This window comes from Cheilinus undulatus, linkage group 15 (genome assembly GCF_018320785.1).
Source record: "Cheilinus undulatus linkage group 15, ASM1832078v1, whole genome shotgun sequence".
Taxonomy (NCBI): Eukaryota; Metazoa; Chordata; class Actinopteri; order Labriformes; family Labridae; genus Cheilinus; species Cheilinus undulatus.
Genome location: NC_054879.1, coordinates 34,546,883 through 34,565,724, shown reverse-complemented (window position 1 = coordinate 34,565,724; position 18,842 = coordinate 34,546,883). Strand labels below are relative to the sequence as shown.

The 18,842-nt window shown below is 39.1% G+C and overlaps 1 long non-coding RNA gene across 1 annotated transcript in view; it reads left to right on the top strand.

Annotated features, from left to right (window-relative positions):
• Positions 1-18,842, top strand: part of LOC121522134 — a 100,767-nt gene that overhangs the window by 56,398 nt on the left and 25,527 nt on the right. The window contains exon 3 of the long non-coding RNA XR_005992951.1: positions 6,196-6,320. This is a non-coding gene — a long non-coding RNA (uncharacterized LOC121522134). The remainder of the gene's footprint in view (positions 1-6,195; positions 6,321-18,842) is intronic.

The following is an 18,842-nucleotide window of genomic DNA, read 5'->3' as shown; positions in this document are numbered from 1 at the left end:
CAAAGTCTAATCATATTATACAGGTGTCTGAGTGGATATTTGTGAACAGTTAGAGTGAAGTCCCCCAAGGTTTTCTTGAGGATATCATGTTTCAGAGCAAGGAATGAACATGTGGTCAATGACCTGTCCTTTGAGCTGTGACCTCAAAAATCTTATAAGTTTATTCTTAGTCAGAGTGGCAGTGTTGGGAAAGTTCAATTTCTACATGAACTATTTAAAAGTTCAGTTCACAAATTTTAAAATGAATAAGTTCAGTTCATGGTTCATAGTTCATAATTCAAAATTCTGAACTAAGTTCACAGTTCCAAAAATGAACTAGTTCATAGTTCTTTTTTTTATATATATATGTTTCTGCGAGCTATTACCCTTAGAATACTGGCATTTCCCCATTGTTGCCATCCATTCAGTCACTTTCACATACCTTGAAAGGCTAGCCAGGTGCTTTAGTTCAATGTGCTGTTTCAGGTTTGCTGTTGATGTTGTTGATGTACAGAGATGCTTCTTGAAACCCGGTGGGCAAAGTTTACACAAAAAGTTAAGATTTTTCTCACCTTGATCACCACTGACCTTTTCATAAAATTCTTTTAAGTAATCATACAATCATACTGGCACTCTCTTTAAAAAGTTAAACTGTGAGAGAGTGCCATTCACAAACGCCAGAATGTGCGCGTTCACAATAACGTTCATCAGGCAGAAATACAGTACGTTCAGTTCACATTCGCCCAAAATATGAATGAGTTCATAAATGATCGTTCACTGAACTCGTTCAGGCACAGCACTGCAAAGTGGACACTTTCACATATAGTTGAAGATAATTCCTCAAAGTTATCTTGATATACAGCATTCAAAAACCAGGAATGAACACAAGGCCAGAAGATCCAGACCTATGACCCCCAAAATCGAAAACAGTTTTTCTTTCAGTTAGGGTGGATGTTTGTGCAAAGTTTGAAGAAAATCCCTTGAAGCATTCTTGAGATATTAAAAAATGGCCCAAATGGAAAGACATATGACTACCAGAGTGCATAACACTTCTTGCCCTTATCATCCATGTCCTTCAGGCAATAGCCAACCCTGATTTTGCAGGTAGCATGCTAAAAGCAACACCAGAAAGATCCTTTTTGGAATGCTGGTGAGTTTCTAGCTCTTTGCCTTTTATCTCCTTCACTTATTGCATCTAAATTATTTTCAGTCTCCATCAAGTAATGATATGGATTTATAACCATATTTTCAAAAAAAAAAAAAACAGTTTTTGTCCTTTTTTTAAAGATTTTTTTTGGGCTTTATGTGCCTTTATTTAAAGAGAGAAGAAATGCAGCAGATATGTGGGAAAGTGGCTATAGGCTGGGCTTCAACTTAGGCCACCCGCATACATGGGTGCAACCTTACCACTAGGCCATCTGCATCTCTATAATTGAATGTACAGCTTTAGTTCAGGCAGGCCATGGAGTCAGGCGCTGCCATATATTTTAAAATCAGCTGATCTCACGCAAGGCCTCATCAGCTGACGGCTCGCTGATTTGCTCTCAGCACGCAATTGGCTCTAGCCTTGCTATGCTTTGCTGCTCCCTCTGCAAGCTGCATTTGCAACCCTCCTCCACCCTAGCTCCTCCTCTATACTATATCTGACTTTAACAATGTCATTTTTTTTGTTTATTGCAGAGTCAAAAATACTTAGAAAATCATTAAATTCAGTGTGTCATCCTCCTTTTCTTGCTCTGAAATCTTCTTGTGACCATTGTACCAAAAAGAGAATGGGTCAGACACAGTGTCCTTTCTCTGCTTTTGTCATCAAAGCTTTGTCAGCCCTTTCCATCATTTTATAGCTTTAATTTCACCACATCATCATTCCTACATTCCAATATGATGAAAAGATTGAGAGATGTATTTACTTACATATCAGTAAGTGCATATGTAATGCTGATGGTAAAGAAAGTGGTCAGATTTCTCTTAGAGTGGCAACACTCGCCGTAAAATAATCCCCTTTAACCAGGTGGAAAAACACTCCCCACATCTTAGAAAGAATAAATATCAAAGTTTAAAGATCAGGATTTTTTCTCTTGCACCGTTTTGATTTCTCCCATGTACTAGGTGTATGAGATTGGAAAACTTTTGCAGCCAGAGCCAAGAGCAGAAGGTCTTTCACAGCTCAGTCGACTGTGCATAAGTTTCCTCACTTGGAATGGTTGTGATTTTGAGAATGGAAAAAGACAATAATTTTGATTTTTTCCAGTCTCTTTTTCCAATCTGCTGATGCCATGAATGGAGTAGCTTATTTAGTTACAGCAGCTTTCATACCAGGTCAAAGCAGTTTGGGGTCGAAAATGTTACAGACTTAAAAAAAAAACTTCGACTCATACTTCTCATACCACACTCCATGCCACACTATAGGAGTCACACCACTCTGTCATCAATATATTAACACATTTCTTGATGTAACCTCAACACCAGTGCATTAGCTGAGAAAACCTCCCGACTTCTGACCCTGCTCCATCTTTGGAAATTTATGATGTGCCTGTCAGGATGTGTGGTAGTACAGTAAGTCTGCTTTTCTTGCCAGATAAAAGAGCTGTGCTATGTATTCTGCAGAAAAGTGGAAAATATGATGTATGGAATATTGTTCACAGAGTTTCTCAGAGGTCACAGGCTCACTCACTTTCACTTAAGCATACACAATGCACGCGCACCTTCTTTTCTTGTGTATTCAATAGCTGATCACTGCTAGTATGTTGCTGATAAAACTATTAAGTACTAAATTTCAAACCTGCAGCAATACCTGGATCCATCCAGGGTACGATTTCATCACTAAATACTGTAGCAGTTGTTTTGGTTGATGCTCAATAACTTGACAGAATCCTCCTACGCACACTTACACAGAACAGGTGAACAACATGTGTGCATCCTTTCACATCTGCTTAAGAATTTTAAAAAGTCAAAAACCTACATAACACATCATTATTTTTCAGTATGTTCTAAATATTTGCATTCACACCACAAGCCTGCACCAGCAATTTCTTTGTGCAAATATGACCCACAACCACAACGTGATGACAGCCCAGTGTTGTTGCCAACTGCCATGTGGCAATCAGCAAATCTTTCTTGCTGGAAAATAATGGGGGACTGCAGGGCTGTGCATGATGAAGCAGAGGGATTTAGGGGGACTAGAGGACAGCGAAAAGAGATAATTTATCCACTCTAAATTTGTCTCAACCAAAAGCACAATGTGGTTCTCATTTTCTGTGCTGTGGTTGGTATGCGTGCACACTCACTGTCTGTGCAAGTGTGCCTGCTTTAAGTGTGCGAGTGCGCTTGTCAGGATGGATCCTCCATATGAAAGATAAATAACCACATTACAAGCGAGGATCAGGCCTGCAGCTTAGAGCTGACAGCAGATAGGATACTAGACAAATCCACAAGCATTAAGTAAGAATCCAGCCCTGATATGCAGGCACAAAAACAGAGTACTCACAAAGTCCCACTTATTTTAAACTCCTTGTACTCTGCTGCTACTCTGTTCTTTTACCCCACTGAGTTTAACAATCTTTCACTACAAAGATGCAGATTGCATATATTATTCATTTATGGTAAAACAGAAAGTTTAACTTTTTGAATATTGTCTTCTACAGCCTTTTCCAAATTTAAGTAAGCCGTGGGTCAATTTGAAACCTGGAACTCATCTGGGGCCCACCAAAACTCTAATACAGCCAAAACACGAGACTCAAATATTACCTCCTTATTTTTTTCTATAAACAGAGAGTTTAAAAATGATCACTGTGTTTTGCCAATCAAATTAACTACAATGCCTATTAAGAGAACTCACCCCTTGGATGTTTTAACCTGTTGTTGATTTCATACATCAATCATGGTCAATATAATTTGGCTTCTTTGACCCAAAAATATAAAAAAAAAAAAAAAACAAATCTTTAAAGTCAAAGTGAAGACATATTTCAACAAAGTAATGCCAATTAAATTGAAAAAAAAAAAAAAATTAAAATAAGTGACTGCATAAATATTCACCCCCTTCAAGTCAGTATTAAGTGCATGCATGTTTGGCTGCAATCACAGCATTGAGTCTGTGTGGATAGGTCTCAATCAAGCTTGCACATCTGGACACTGCAATTTTACTCCATTCTTGCATGTCAGGTTGTACAGCGATCAGCCCTATTCAAGTCCAGCCACAAAGTTCTATTGGATTGATTTCTGGGCTCATTTTACCCTCTACCTTTACAAGTCTTCTAGGGCTGGCTGCTGGGAAGCATCCCCACAGCATGGTGCTGCCACCGTCACGCTTCACAGTGCAGATGATGTGTTTGTTGTGATGTGCAGTGTTTGGTGTCTGCCAAACATAGTGTCTTGTCTGATGGCCAAAAAGCACAACTCTAGTCAAACTCTAGTCCAGATTTAATTCGTCTTGGGCTGTTCTTTTGTCTTCATGGTGTAACAGTAGCCAGGAAAACTGACCTCTAACCTCCCAGACACAGGTGTATTTATACTATAATCAGTTGAGACACATTCCCTGTACTCAGGTGACCCCCATTTCTCTAGCTGTAGGACTATTTGAATGCAAGTATAAGATAAGTATCTTTTAATCATACTTACAGTAAGGAAATATTTTTACATGACCCAAAGCTTACCCCAAGTTTAAACATAAAGTCTTCCTGGTCGGTGAATACAAGGGAAGGAATGAATAATGGCAAAACAAAAATAAAATGAGGTTCAATGAGGTGTGTTATTAACCAACCAGCCTTAAAATATTACAATATGGACTGCAGTTGAGAAGATTCCGCTAGTCCATTAAGCATCCAAATGCAAAACACAGACCAGTCAAACAGGAGAGGGGCCGCATCCTTGACAATATTTAAAACACTAACACATTTATGACTAAAATCACTTTGCAGATGGACTTTCTGCTAAAGTCATTTGCAGGAACTGACAGGACACACTGAAAACCACTTACTTTTGCCTCCTATCAAGCAGAAATCCAGCATCGCATTGAGTTTTAAGGTTAAGACACATCTCTGTAGTAATATTTTATGGTGGAACATTGGCGGGCTATGACAGGGCACTCTTGTACTGGATGCAGGTTCCTGCAGAATGGGTCACTATGCACATAGCAGAGCAAACACTGGAGGCCCTCAGGAGCCAACAGATAAACTGTTTAGATGTGTTTGTTCACAATAAACTTCACTCCATACCTGCTCTTCATCAGAGATTTAGCAATGCACTTTTCCTTCTAGAAAAAAACAAACACAACAAGATGACATCATTACAACTTCTGCCCCAGATAGTGAGGTGGCATTGATTCTGCATTCATCTTTCATCAGCCCATTAGTACTGTATTTGCTTCAGACTTCTTTGATGTTTCTTGCTTTCTTCAGGGTCTATAGAGCAAATATTGAATATATGTTAAGTCTTAAGATGTTTAAACTAGAGATATAGCATTGAATTGAGTGCCGAGACCCATTAGAAAGTGGATTGGAATCCTTGTTCATTTTGCGATCTTATTACTACATTTTTTAGCCCCTGTGATAGAGAACTTTGTGGCCTCTATAACTCAGTTTACAGAAACAGAATTCGCAACCCAAATTTATGATGCCCGATACCTGATATCGGTATCATGACATAATAGCCTAAAAGGCAAATACTGGTATTGGCAAATATCAAAATTTCTGCAGATATTTATATCTGATAATTTGGCTGTGAATATTAGCATATCAACTGTTAATTTTGGCCATATATACTAATAAATAAGTGGAATTTAAGCCTAGACCAACAGATCTATGTCAGTTGAGGTCTTTTCCTTTATTTATCCTTACTCTTTAAACTTTAAAGTGTGTTCTAAGGATTAAAATGGGTCTCGTTCATCCTCAAACCTTAAAGTGTGTTCAAAGGACTGGTGTTTTATGTCTGAATAACATTTAAGTATTAGTATCGATATAAATCAGTAAATACTGGCAAAGTGGATACCGGCAAAAATCCATTTTCGCGTATGTTAATTAGTAAGGGCTTAGACCATCTGCATGAGTGCTGCATCACATATGCTGAGAATCTTGAGAATAGAGGGCTCGCGTATTTTTACATTAAGCCAAAATAGAGAGGAAAATGATCGATTAAGGGCTTAAATTTACCTTGTTTTAGTAGATATGTATCCACACTGGTAGAATGCCACAGTCAAGATCATATGCTTGTCATTTGCAGGGCTAACCAGTGACATTGCACCCTCCACTTTCTCTCCACCACTCATAAGATCTGAGGATTGCACATTGTGGGCTACTAAAGGAGGACATCTTCGAGACCAAGACACACTGGCCAGCAGTAACCAAGTGAGTAAAGCTGCCTTGTCACTCCTGTCATTTGCAACTCCAAGTCTTACTGTTTTTCTTGTCTTTAAGTTTGGTGCAGTGGAACTCTAGCACTGTAACACTTGTTGAGGCAAAGTGTATTTTTAATTTCCTTTTTCGATCCTCTTGATGTAATTATTGATGCTGAACTAGCTCAGAGCTTAAACTAAAATAGATGCTGTAGCTCTATGACAGGTAGATTAATTATCAAAGTAACTGGTAGCATAAAGACATAAAGTGGAGGAGAAACAGCCCGTGATTGAAGTGAGTTTGTTTTCCTGGCTTGGTTATATGATTGTACTAATGCATTCTTTAGTCTCAGCTCTGCCTTTGTCCCCTGAGTGATTAAGACAAATAAACCATGGGATCAAACTAAGACAGGCTGGAAGACGGAGTGGAGGGAACAGGAGAGATTTGGACAGATTTAGTACAGCCAAGCTCAGTGTAGGTGAAAGCAAACGGGAGGCCTGTGTGTTGGGCTGTGGAAAATAATCACCCACTCCACGTCACCTCGACACATCATTTCACACTTACAGGACTGAATTCAATCACTGTATTTTACAGTGAATGATCTAACAGCCTAAAAATCTGCTAAGTGACACGTTTTTGAAGAAACTAAATGCTCATACGTTCTATTTTTCTATCCCTAAATCTATCTGTCAAACCCATGTGGATTAGAAAAATAAGAATTTATTTGGATTTGAACCAGGGAAAACCAGCATATGACAGATGATGAAGTAAGAGACACTATATGGATACATTGTAGTCCTTGTTTGACCTCATAGGAGATATAACTCTCAGCAGGTGTGACGGCAGGGTTTCATCTATTTGTCTTCATTTGAAACAGAGGAGGGTTTGTGCTGAAGCAGAGCTGGTGAGTGCATCATACGCTGGCAAAAGATTCACAAAATGATAGATTGAGGGAACGAAAGAAGAAGAAGCGGACAGGATAGGATAGTATAAGCCATAGAAAACAGTTGTATGAAAAAAATGATTAGTTGTACAGTGTGAACAAGAACAAGTGAAGAGCGTTTTTTTTTTTCATATGCAGCATATAAAAAATTGTTATGAAAGTTTATGGAAAGCACCCAAAAAGCTCCAGATGTCCCTCCTAAAAAGAGAACTCTTTATTCAGCATGTCCTTGGTAAAAGTGTCCATGTGGCAGAACTAATCGGGCATTGTACATCTTAACTGCACATGGACTTTAAGGGAAATTTCAGTTTTTACAACTTAGGTGTTCTCTTTGTAGTTTAGATGGATAATCATGGAATATTACTCACAGCAAGCTAAAACACAAGGTGTACAACATGCATTTTTAAGCCGATTCTATTAAAGTCGTGGTGGATTGTTAGATCATATTAACTAATCTCTAATTATGAAAAAATTAAGAAAACAGCAGAAAAGGCGGGCACAACATCTGCTGAACTGTGGTTGAAAGCCAGTATGCTATCTTGGAAGCTAGAGAATATTGGAAACAATCTACAACCCCAATTTGAAAAAAGCTGGAGCACTGTGCAAAATTTGAATAAAATCAGAATGCAATCATTTGCAAATTTCATTAACCCATATTTTATTCACAATAGAAAATAAACAACATATCATATTTTTTAAAAGTGAGACATTTTCCCATTTCATGAAAAAATCATCTAATTTTGAATTTGATGGAAGTATCTTTATTACATATAATCAAAAGATACTATACTATTATTATTCTATATTGGATGCTCATTATCATCTGGTCCTCAGGCAGCACTGCAATAAAAAAAAGGCCTGATTCTGATTCTGCACTGGAAATCACTGCATGGGCTCAGGAACACTTCCATAAGTCATTTTCTGTCAGCACAGTGGACTAAAGCAAAGTTAAAGCTTCATCATGCAAAAAAAAGCCATATTTGAGCACGATCCAGAAACGCTGCCATCTTCTCTGGGCTAAAGCTCAGTACATTGGTCAGAGGTAAAATGGACAACTGTTCTGTGGTCAGATGGAAACCATGGATGCCAAGTCCTGCAGACTAAAGAGGAGAGGGACCATTCAGCTTATCAGCACACAGTTGAAAAGGCTGTATCTTTGATGGCATGTCGTTGCATTAGTACCTATGGCGTGGGCAGCTGACACATCTGGAAAGGCAGTGTCAATGATGAAAAGTATACAGAGGTTTTAGTACAACATATCCTCAATCCAGACAATGTCTCTGAGGAGAGGCCTTGCATATTTTGAAAAGACGATGCTTAACCACATATTGCATCCATTACAACAGCATTGATGTCTGATGTGTAATGTTCTACTGTGAATATATAGGTTAATGAGATCTGAAAATCACTGCATTCTGCTTTTACTGACATTTTGCACAGTGCTAACCTGAAACGCCAGATGGATTTGTTTCACACATCCATCGGGGAAAGTTTCAATAGGAAACGTTTGAGAAAAGGCAGAGGTTTTGAAAAATCCTTGGAGTATGATTGGGTGAACATTCTGCCTGTCACATCTCTACAGGCCAATCAGAGCAACAAAACACGTGATGTAGCCGCTAACAAGCTGTGCATGCGCTGCTACTGAGGAATAACGCGAAACACGGCGAATATAGACATGAAAGTACTGGACTTTTGTCGTTTTTGAAAAGTAAACAACTCACTGCTGTTCTTTGTTCTTCTTTTAACAAAGAAATGTTGTCAAGTTCTGATAAAACTGGTGTTTTAGCAGCATCCACGCTAAGCTCTTCCTCCATAACTGCACCAGCTCTTCCTGCTGCTTGTTTACGTCATGACTCTGCTGCGCCTGAAAGTACTGCCCTTCATTGCTGATTGGTCCTGTCACTTTCTAACCGGGCCCAAACGGTTCAGATGAGAGCTTTGCAAGATGGATTCGCCAGTGAAAAACAAGGAAACGGGCGTATCCATCTGCTTTGCAAGGTTAGCACAGTGCTTCAACTGTTTTGGAATTGGGGTTGTAGTACATATTGTAAGCTGTACTTTTGTTGTGATATCTGTTAATTTAGATTGTTATATATCAATATCAAAATTCTGCCATTTGAGGCTGGTATGATTATGTCCCATCTATTGTGTTTCCTTCATTCACCAAATCCTACCGATACATCGTTGGTCAATACAGCTCAAACTCATAGACTGTAGAAAGAATTGGACAAACCCTGTGTGACGTGAGCTGTCTGCTTACAATAGGTGGACTCAAGCAGCTCTTGAAGCCAATCCGTGGCGGCTTCATTTTGTAGGAATTCTGCATTTTTGAGTAATCTATAAATAGGGAATAGTCATGGAGTAACAAAGCAGAGAAAGTGCTGGAACCAGTTCCAAACAGGCAGTGTCCAGTAGAGCAACACCATGCTGAGTGGAAAAGCAGCTTATTAAAAGAGAGAGGTCAATCCAGAGCACCTGTGAGTTTCAGTTAATGGGACTCTGAGTGAATAGAAAACACAAACCATTTGTCTTTGATGGATTATTCTTTTCCACAGAACAGACAAGACTTTTTGTAAGCATTTATTTATGGGGGAGTATCTTTCAAGTGACAGAGAGAGTCACAATCCATTGCCCTGGGGTTGTTTACTGTTTCTAATCTCCCCAAATGATGAAAACACTCCTTTCTCATACACATGGACACCCATGGAGGATTTTCTCCTCTGCAGGGGGAGGATTACACTCGAAACCAGACAGAAAAGAATTGTTTTCCACACAAAGGCACAAAGACCGTCACTTGGTGCATTTGAAAAATATTCAACATGTAATGACAACTTTTCAGCACCACCCTACAGCTCTAAGAGCAGCAAAAAATCCTTCAACTGAATGGAAATGCAAGTGTGTGATTACAGAATGTTTTACAGTCAAAGCCGACATGCAGGGAGACGTTTGTGAAGACTTTACCATCCACCAAAGACCTTTAAGGAAGAAAAACTTAATATGAGAGTGAGCCAACATAAACCCAGAGCAGAGAGCAATGATTCTTAAGTTATGATTAATCCTTTGGTCTTAGAAAGCAATGACATGCTGATGGTTTTGCATGTTTTAGCCCATTAACTTCTGTTTTACTTTCCATTTCCCAGCATGCCATAAGGCTTTTTTAATTGATTTTCCTAAATTCCATGAAACTATTGGTTTCAGTTTGCTTAAATTAACTTTCAGGGACTTTCACTTTGCTGCAGATGCAGTTTGTCACAAAAGATTTGTGATACAATCATAGCATTTTTGACTAGTCTATTTCTTCCACATTTTGGGTGAGAATGTATTTTTTCAGTAAATTATTTTCATGCCTTCAGTTTACAATAGCCATCACCAGAGGCATTATTCTGTCTTCAAGTTGTCTGTACTTGTGTACAATTCTTCATCTTGGCCTTTCTTGTGAGTGTGATATCTCAAGACTACTTTGAACAGTTTGCTTAAAACTTTGCACAAATGTCCAGTAAGATTTGGGAGTAAACTGATCAGATTTCGAAGTTCATAGATCAATTTCATGGGGCCACACATTCTTCCCTTGCTTGCAAGCGCAATATTTCAAGAACGCTCTGTGGGATTTTTTTCAAACTGTTCAAAAATGTCCACTTTGACTCGAGGATGACCTGTTTAGAATTTGGGGGTCACAAATCAAAGGTTAAGTTCCCTGAGCATTATGCTCATCCATTTCTTAGGAGCAGAAAATCTCAAGACTTCTTTTAGGGATTTTCATCAAACTTTGGACAAACACCGACTCTGGCTCAAGAATAAATGTATTCAACTTTAAACGTCATAAATAAATGTCTTTGGGTCTCATGCTCATCCCTTAATTATGAGCGCAATATCTCAAGACCGTTTTTTTATTCTTATTGTGGTGCTTTTTGCTTTTTATTATGATAGGACAGCAAAGGAGGGACATAAAACAGGAGAAATACTGGGAGAATACATTTACCAAATCATCCCAGGATCTGGAATCAATATTGCAACCGTTGCGTCCAGGACTGCAGCCTATGCATAAAGACTTTGGAGGTCATAGTTTTAAGGGAAAAAGTTACTGGTTTACATGTTGTTTATGAATGCAATATCTCAAAAATGCTTTAACCCTCTCAGACCACTGTTGTCATTAGAAATGGGCGGTAATACCGTATACCAGGATATTAAAAAATAGCCACAGTATTGTTTCAATTACCGTCATTAAGAAAGCGCCATGTAATGAGATGAGTGCAGGGTTTTAAATAAATGCCTTAAAATATGTGTCCCCCTCCACCAGCAGCACCACTGCCAGTGTGTGAAGATGCTTTAACATGATAAATGATATCCTGCTTATGATTTCATTTCAATTTGGCAAATGATGAAGGTGCTCAGAGCTATACCGGCGTATTTAAACTTGTGCGCTATGCGCAATGGCCTGGCTCCCTGGTATAGTGGTGCGGTCCTCTCTAAAGTCAAAGTGTTTACGTGCACTGCTGGCTGTAATGTGATCCACAGTATCGTGAGTTTAAAGTGCAAACAATGTTTCTCTCTTTTTCCTCTCCACACAGACGTGCGCTTTTTTCATCTCTCTTACCTCCACTCCTTCCAGAGCCATTATGAGACATAATAACCTATTATCATATAGGATATGGGAATGTTTAGTAGTATCCAGCGTGCTTTTAAACAGATGAAGACTGGCCTTTAATATTACTTCCTCGTAGTGCAACAATGCCGAGCTCCATCCTGCTGGGAGTTTACTTTATAGTAAGCTTATGAAACTTTACGGACTTCAGTGCCTAAATTAATCAATTAGCATTGACTAACTTAATCTATTTAACATCCAAAGCAGTAAAAATAAGTTTGAACGTTTTTGAAACCGTGGCGTTGCTGCTGTAGCTGGATGCAGCGCATTAATAGTTTGCACATGATAAACTTGCTCACCTGTTAATCTTTTCATGAGTTCCTGCAAACGTCTCCCTATAACCTTTTTTTTTTTTTTTTTTTTTTTTTTAAACTGAAGGATTTTGATAAAGAGTGAATGAAGCACTGTGAATTTGGGGAGGGTATGACGGTGTTAAAAAGTAGTTGTGATATACAACAAGAAATGAAACAAGCTATAAAATGTTAAATAACTTTGGAACCATAAATTGTAGCCTCTTACTTTTTTCCTCAGCTGTTCTGTCATTCCACTGATGCTAGCCGTGCTTTCAAATTCCATATGGAAGTTTTTCAAGGGACCCTGGAACTTGGTTGACTTTCCAGAGTATCCAAAAAATTAAATCTACAGTAGTAAATCCGATACTGAATGTCTTTTTCTCCATTTTGGTTCAATTTTTGATCCTTTCTGCCACTAGCAGCTAATGGTAAATCCCATTTTGTATACCAAGATGCTATGTGACAAGCTTTGACATGCAGTGGCAGGCTATTCCATTGTTTCGTCATGCTTTGACAAATGCGTAACTATAATCACACTGATTACGATTGGGACGGCCTGAATAGCTCATAATGGAGAGAAAGAGAGACAGCCTGTGATGTGTCCCTCTGTGTCACTGCAGACAGGAACTGCTTAGATTTTGAAGGTCAAAGGTCACTGTAATTGTATTACTTACCATATTTTAGCTTCTTAGGAGTTATACTTTCTTAAAGGCATTGTTGTTTGAAGTGGGTGTACATTTGACTTTTGCCAAAAATTGTTTATTTTTGGGCTCAGTTTAACATGAACAAATACCAGCAATTCAAGTCATTTTTATTGTTCTGTGCACCAATTTGACCCCATATACTTCAGAAATTGTATACCTTCTTGTCATTCAAGAGTCAGCTTCCAAACTTCCTCTGTATTCATCCAAAATCACACCATTCATCATCCAGCATCCACAAAAGAAATGAGGAGCTGTTTTGGGCTGACATTGGTGAATCAAAAAGCAGAGTTGTTCCTTTAACACACACTTAAAACTGTAACAAAAATGTAAAAGGTACACAAAACATAGATGTATCAGTTGAAGAAACATAATTATTGTAGCTACATTATCAGAACATCACATGCTGACCGCACATCAGCCTTCCTCTCACCACCAGACAATAAAGTATAAACTTCCATCACACATGTAATCCACATTGACTTTTTGTTTTTCGTGTGGGCTTTGTTTTCCTAAACTTCTCATGAATACATTCCCCAGCGTAGACTTGGTTCTTTCATCGCTCGAGGAAAATGTCAAAAAGACGAGAATACAAGTGAAAACCATTAGAGATCTAAAAACGCTCAAATACTTCCAGAAAAGAGCAGAACAGTGAATGCAAAGACACCTGAAAGGCTTCCACAGTTAACAGAGGTTGGACACTGTGTGCTACAATGAAGTGTATATGAAGTGTAAATAACCTGCAGCATGTGGGAGATATTCACCATGGCAGGAGTCAGGTCCAGTCTGTAATGACCATGCAAATACCTGATTGCATTTAATTTGATACAAATTACCGTGATATTCAGCAATTTACAAAGAGCAATTATTGTATAATGCTTCAATTCATAGCCTAACTGGGTACTATGAGTGCATGTCACATCAATTACAGGTGTCAATATTGGTCTGTTCTAAAAACCATCTCTTTCAGTTCCCCTCAAAGGATCATATCCCTTACACTATGAGGAGATGTGCTGCCGGTGTAATAAACTATGATTCCCCGAAAATCTGCTGAAAGTTTCCTGACAGAAGCAGGCCAACATCTAATTGGTCCTGGAGAAGAGGGAAGTTCTAACTCTTAACTTTTTTTTATTATCCGTCCCTGTGTTTCCCATTAAAATAGTTTCCAGCCACTGGGAAGAGGATTTGAAACAGCCAGCCTCAGGTAATACCTGCTGGAGCATCTGCCAGACAGTTGAGATGAACTGTAGACCCTGAATCTGTTGTTGGACTGTCTCCAATTGTTACTTTTTCAGCTGTTACTGTCCAGCTGAGTCTATACAACTTCATATACCATATACAGTATTTTTCCACCTCAAACATTACGCCATGTTAAGTATCAGTTGTTGTAGGAGGATGGCAATGTAAATCGTGCATCTGCTGTATTGTTACTTTGGTGTTTATTTGCACTATGTAATATTAAATCAATGTTATTGTTATAAAGGTAGGACCATTTCAGATGACCATGTGGACAACATGTTTTATGTAAAGTAAGACATCTGACTGAGAAAGAAATGTACACTGAAATGTTTCCATCTGTAGGTTGACATGATTTGTAGCCAGCTGGAAAACTTCTATATAAGACTAACTCTGCTTAGAGCCATATAGATCAGGTCCCAATTCAAGGGCTACATAATTGAGAGGGTGCATTTGAAGAGTGACTACATCAGCCAGCAAGTCGTAGACTCTTTCAAATCTACCCTTCTTTCCCTAGCAGCTAATGGGATGCATCTCAAAATCCATGGTGCACCAATTCAATGAGCTCTTCAGCAGCCGGGTTACACAATTTAAAATGTTAAGAAAGCTACAATTCAAATTTTAAAGAAACAAAAGGGGATTTGGCATTTAGAAATGACAGGATTAGGGTGAGAACAACAGGTGATGGAAAAAGCAAATCCTTTCTTGACTAGACTGTCTCAGTTCATTTTGGCCAGAGCTTTCTATGCAGCATTAGTTTACAGTTTTCAAACAGGGCTGTGATAATGTCATGTTAGAAAAATTAGTATTAAGACTAGAATGGCCGTCTGAGGCAGCAGACCCACACCTAAGCAGCGCCACCGAGGAGCTCACGCTCCCATTGATCACTATGGTGTTCAAAATTCGAAGTCCGAGAAAAACCGAACGGGTGCGCGGATCATCACCAAAATCTAATTCCCTGTCACTATCCCAATATTCCCTGAAAGTTTGGTGAAGATCTGACTTTCCGTTCTCGAGTTATCTTGTACACATACAAACAAAGAAACAAAGATACCGAACCCTTTACATAACCCCCTGCCGATTTCATCGGTGTGGGTAAAAACAGTTTTTTTAGGGGGAGGGGGGCTTTTCGTGCCTTTATTGATAAAAGGAGGACAGCGGACAAAATTAGAAGCAGGGATGAGAAAGCCGGAGAGACACATGCCGGAAAGTGCCATGGACGGGATTCAAACCCAGGCCAACCACATACATGGGCCATGCCTTAAACCACTAGGCCACCTGTGCCCCAAATACAGTCAACTTTGACAAAGACATGCTTGGTCATTTCTGTCAATTATGGCTACTTCCAAAGCAAGCTTTTTTTGCTACCTTGACCCTTTTCAGCAGCACTACATACTGTATTTACTATATTCACTCTAATAAAGACAGGGAGTCAAACTGCAGCTGGACCCCGTGTTCAAAAAATAACAATTATGGAGAACAATTATACTTCTGTTTGAGAATTAGAAATAAAGACCTTCCTGTGAATGAGCATCCTCCTTACAAAGGCCTCATACACGCTGCACTTCAGTAAATAAAGGTCCTGGTCTTTATTAGAACATTTACAGTACATTAGGGTTTATGTGAAACTAGCCAGTTTTGCTGTGTTACATCACACCAAAGTAAAGTCAAAAACATCCAAGCTACTTTTAATTTGTTGAATCATTTGATTAACCTGACACGCCAGATGGCTGTGTTTCACACAGGAAACATTTGAGAAAAGGCAGAGGATTTGAAAAAAACTTGGAGTGTGAATGGATGAATGTTCTGTCTATCACATCGCTACAGGCCAATAAGAGTAACAAAACACGTGCTGGACTTTTTTTCGTTTTTGAAAAGAAAACAACTCACTGCTGTTCTTTGTTCTTCTTTAAACGAAGAAATGTCAAGTTCTGATAAAACTGGTGCTTTAGCAGCATCCATGCTAAGCTCTTCCTCCATAACTGCACCAGCTCTTGCTGCTGCTTGTTTACGTCACGACTCTGCTGCGCCTGAAAGTACTGCCCCTCATCACTGATTGGTCCTGTCACTCTCTAACCGGGCCCAAACGGTTCATATGGGAGCTTTGCAAGATGGATTCACCAGTGAAAACAGGGAAACAGGCGTATCCATCTGATTTGCAAGGTTATTATTAGATAGTATTGCTGGTTTATTGTGTTGTATTGTATTTAGTCATAAAGCTTTATAGGCAGTTACTCTGCAATTTTAAAACTTTCTTAACAGCTGGGTAGAAATTGTAAAATTATGGGCACTGAGATGCCAAAAATTGCAGTTCCTTAAATGGCCACTCGGAGCTTGGATCAAAAGTGAGTTATTCCCAATAGATCACCATTTAAAAGCAACATTTTTGCATCTTTACAAACAGAAAGATAATGGTTGGATTTCTTTACTCTTTACCCCCACTTTATATAGACATGAAGGGCAATTCAAGTTTTGTTCAACATTTAAGTCATATTTAGTCTAAAACTTAAGGAGTCAGTGTATCAAAACAGCTATTGCTTGGTGCTATGGAGTCACTTGTGTCAGTGGCGATGGCACTGAAACAGAAAGAAGCATACAGGTACATCTCAAAAAATTAAAATATCATGAAAAAGTTCAATATTTTTTGTCACTCATTTCAGAAAGTGAAACCCATATATTATATAAACTTGTTACACATAGAGTGAAATATTTCAAGCCTTTATTTCATGAAATGTTGATGATTATGGCTTACAGGTCATCTGCATTGCTGGGTCTGGTGTCTCTCATCTTTCTCTTGACAATGATCAGGCCAGTTTGCTGGCCAATCAAGCACAGTAACACCATGGTCATTGAACCAGCTTTTGGTACCTTTGGCACTGTGGGCAGGTGCCAAGTCCAGATGGAAAATGAAATCAGCATCTTCATAAAGCTTGTCAGCAGAAAGAATCATGAAGTGCTCTAAAATGTCCTGGTAGATTGCTGGCGTTGACTGTGGACTTCAGAAAACACAGTGGACCAACACCAGCAGATGCCATGGCAGCCCAAACCATCACTGACTGTGGAAACTTCACAACTTCAAGCAACATGGATTCTGTGCCTCTCCACTCTTCCTCCAGACTTTGGGACCTTGAAGAGTGGAGAGGCAGAATCGAGAAAGATGAGAGACACCAGACCCAACAATGCAGATGACCTGAAGGCCGCTATCAAAGCAACCTGGGCTTCCATTACACCTGAGCAGTGCCACAGGCTGATCACCTCCATGCCACGCCGCATAGATGCAGTAATTCATGCAAAAGGAGACCGAACCGAGTACTGAAGGCATAGAAAGACTTTTCAGAAGCCTGACATTTCTGTTTAAAATATTCTTTTTTATTGATCTTATGTAATATTCAATTTTTTTGAGACACTGAATTTTGGGTTTTCTTATCTGTAAGCCATAATCATCAACATTTCAAGAAATAAAGGCTTGAAATATTTCACTCTATGTGTAACAAGTTTATATAATAAATGGTTTTCACTTTCAGACAAGAGTGACAAAAAATATTGAACTTTTTCATGATATTCTAATTTTTTTGAGATGTACCCGTATGGATTTACTGATGCTTAGCAGTGTGGGCTGCATACTCAGCAGTGTTGTTTCTTTAATGAAATTGCTCAAAAATACCACATTTCTTGTCAAAGTACAGATATAATCAACCTGATTTGTCCATTTAGTAATAGCAAAAGTTACCTTAAGACTTTGACTGCACTTAATTTAAATATTATTTGTCCCTTGTCAGAGCTGTAAAACAAATTCAGATTTTGAAGAAAGCTACGTTAACTTGATACTCTTAGGCAGTTGACATCTCATCTGTGAGTTAGTGACTGGACTGGATAGTGACTGGATAGTGAAACCATAGAGCTTAATTCATTGATATGAAAGTGTGCTTTTTGGCTGCAAAGTATTACTTTGATTCCAGTCCTTGACCTGTGAGTGAGAGGCCCTGTCTGGACAGTGGTTGTTGCGGACACAGGAGAAAGGAGGAAAGACATCCAGGTCTAATTGTGAGCAGGTGACTAGCAGACGAAGATGGACTGACTGGAAAAACTGCCCCTGCTTCCAAATGTCACCCTAACTGGCCCTTCTCCCTCACAGGCCTTTTTTAATTTTCCATAACATTCCTTAATCCACCTGGCCAACTCTGCATACTCAGACGCATGCGAACATGCACACACAGACACACGTAGCTTCACATTCTGCCTCCAACCTTTATTATATTAGCAGTTGGATGTGTGAGGGCAGCTTTCGTTGAAGCATGATGCAAACAAACCACAGCGCGTGTCAACAAACAACAGAGGGAGATCCACAACAATCAGAGCATGGAGGACAACCTGAACACAAAGAGGTCTGAGTGACATACACAAGCATAGATGCCTTGTGTTACGCTAGGCATTATACAACATGCAAGACTGGGCTGTTTATCTTAAGTTTGACAGGTTGGTGTGTAAGCCACCATCTCTTGATTACACTCACTGGTTGAAGCCTTGGAAGAAATTGTTTGGTTAAAGCACCATCTGGTTTCCATATGACTTTCAGGAACAACTCTTACTATTGGCCAGAAACCAAAAAATATCAGCATTGCTTCGATCAGCAGTTGGCGGAGGTGCTCGTTGCTTCCTGAGTACAGCAGAAAGTCCTCTGATCTATTAGAAAACCAACACAGAGATAGATGCTTTATG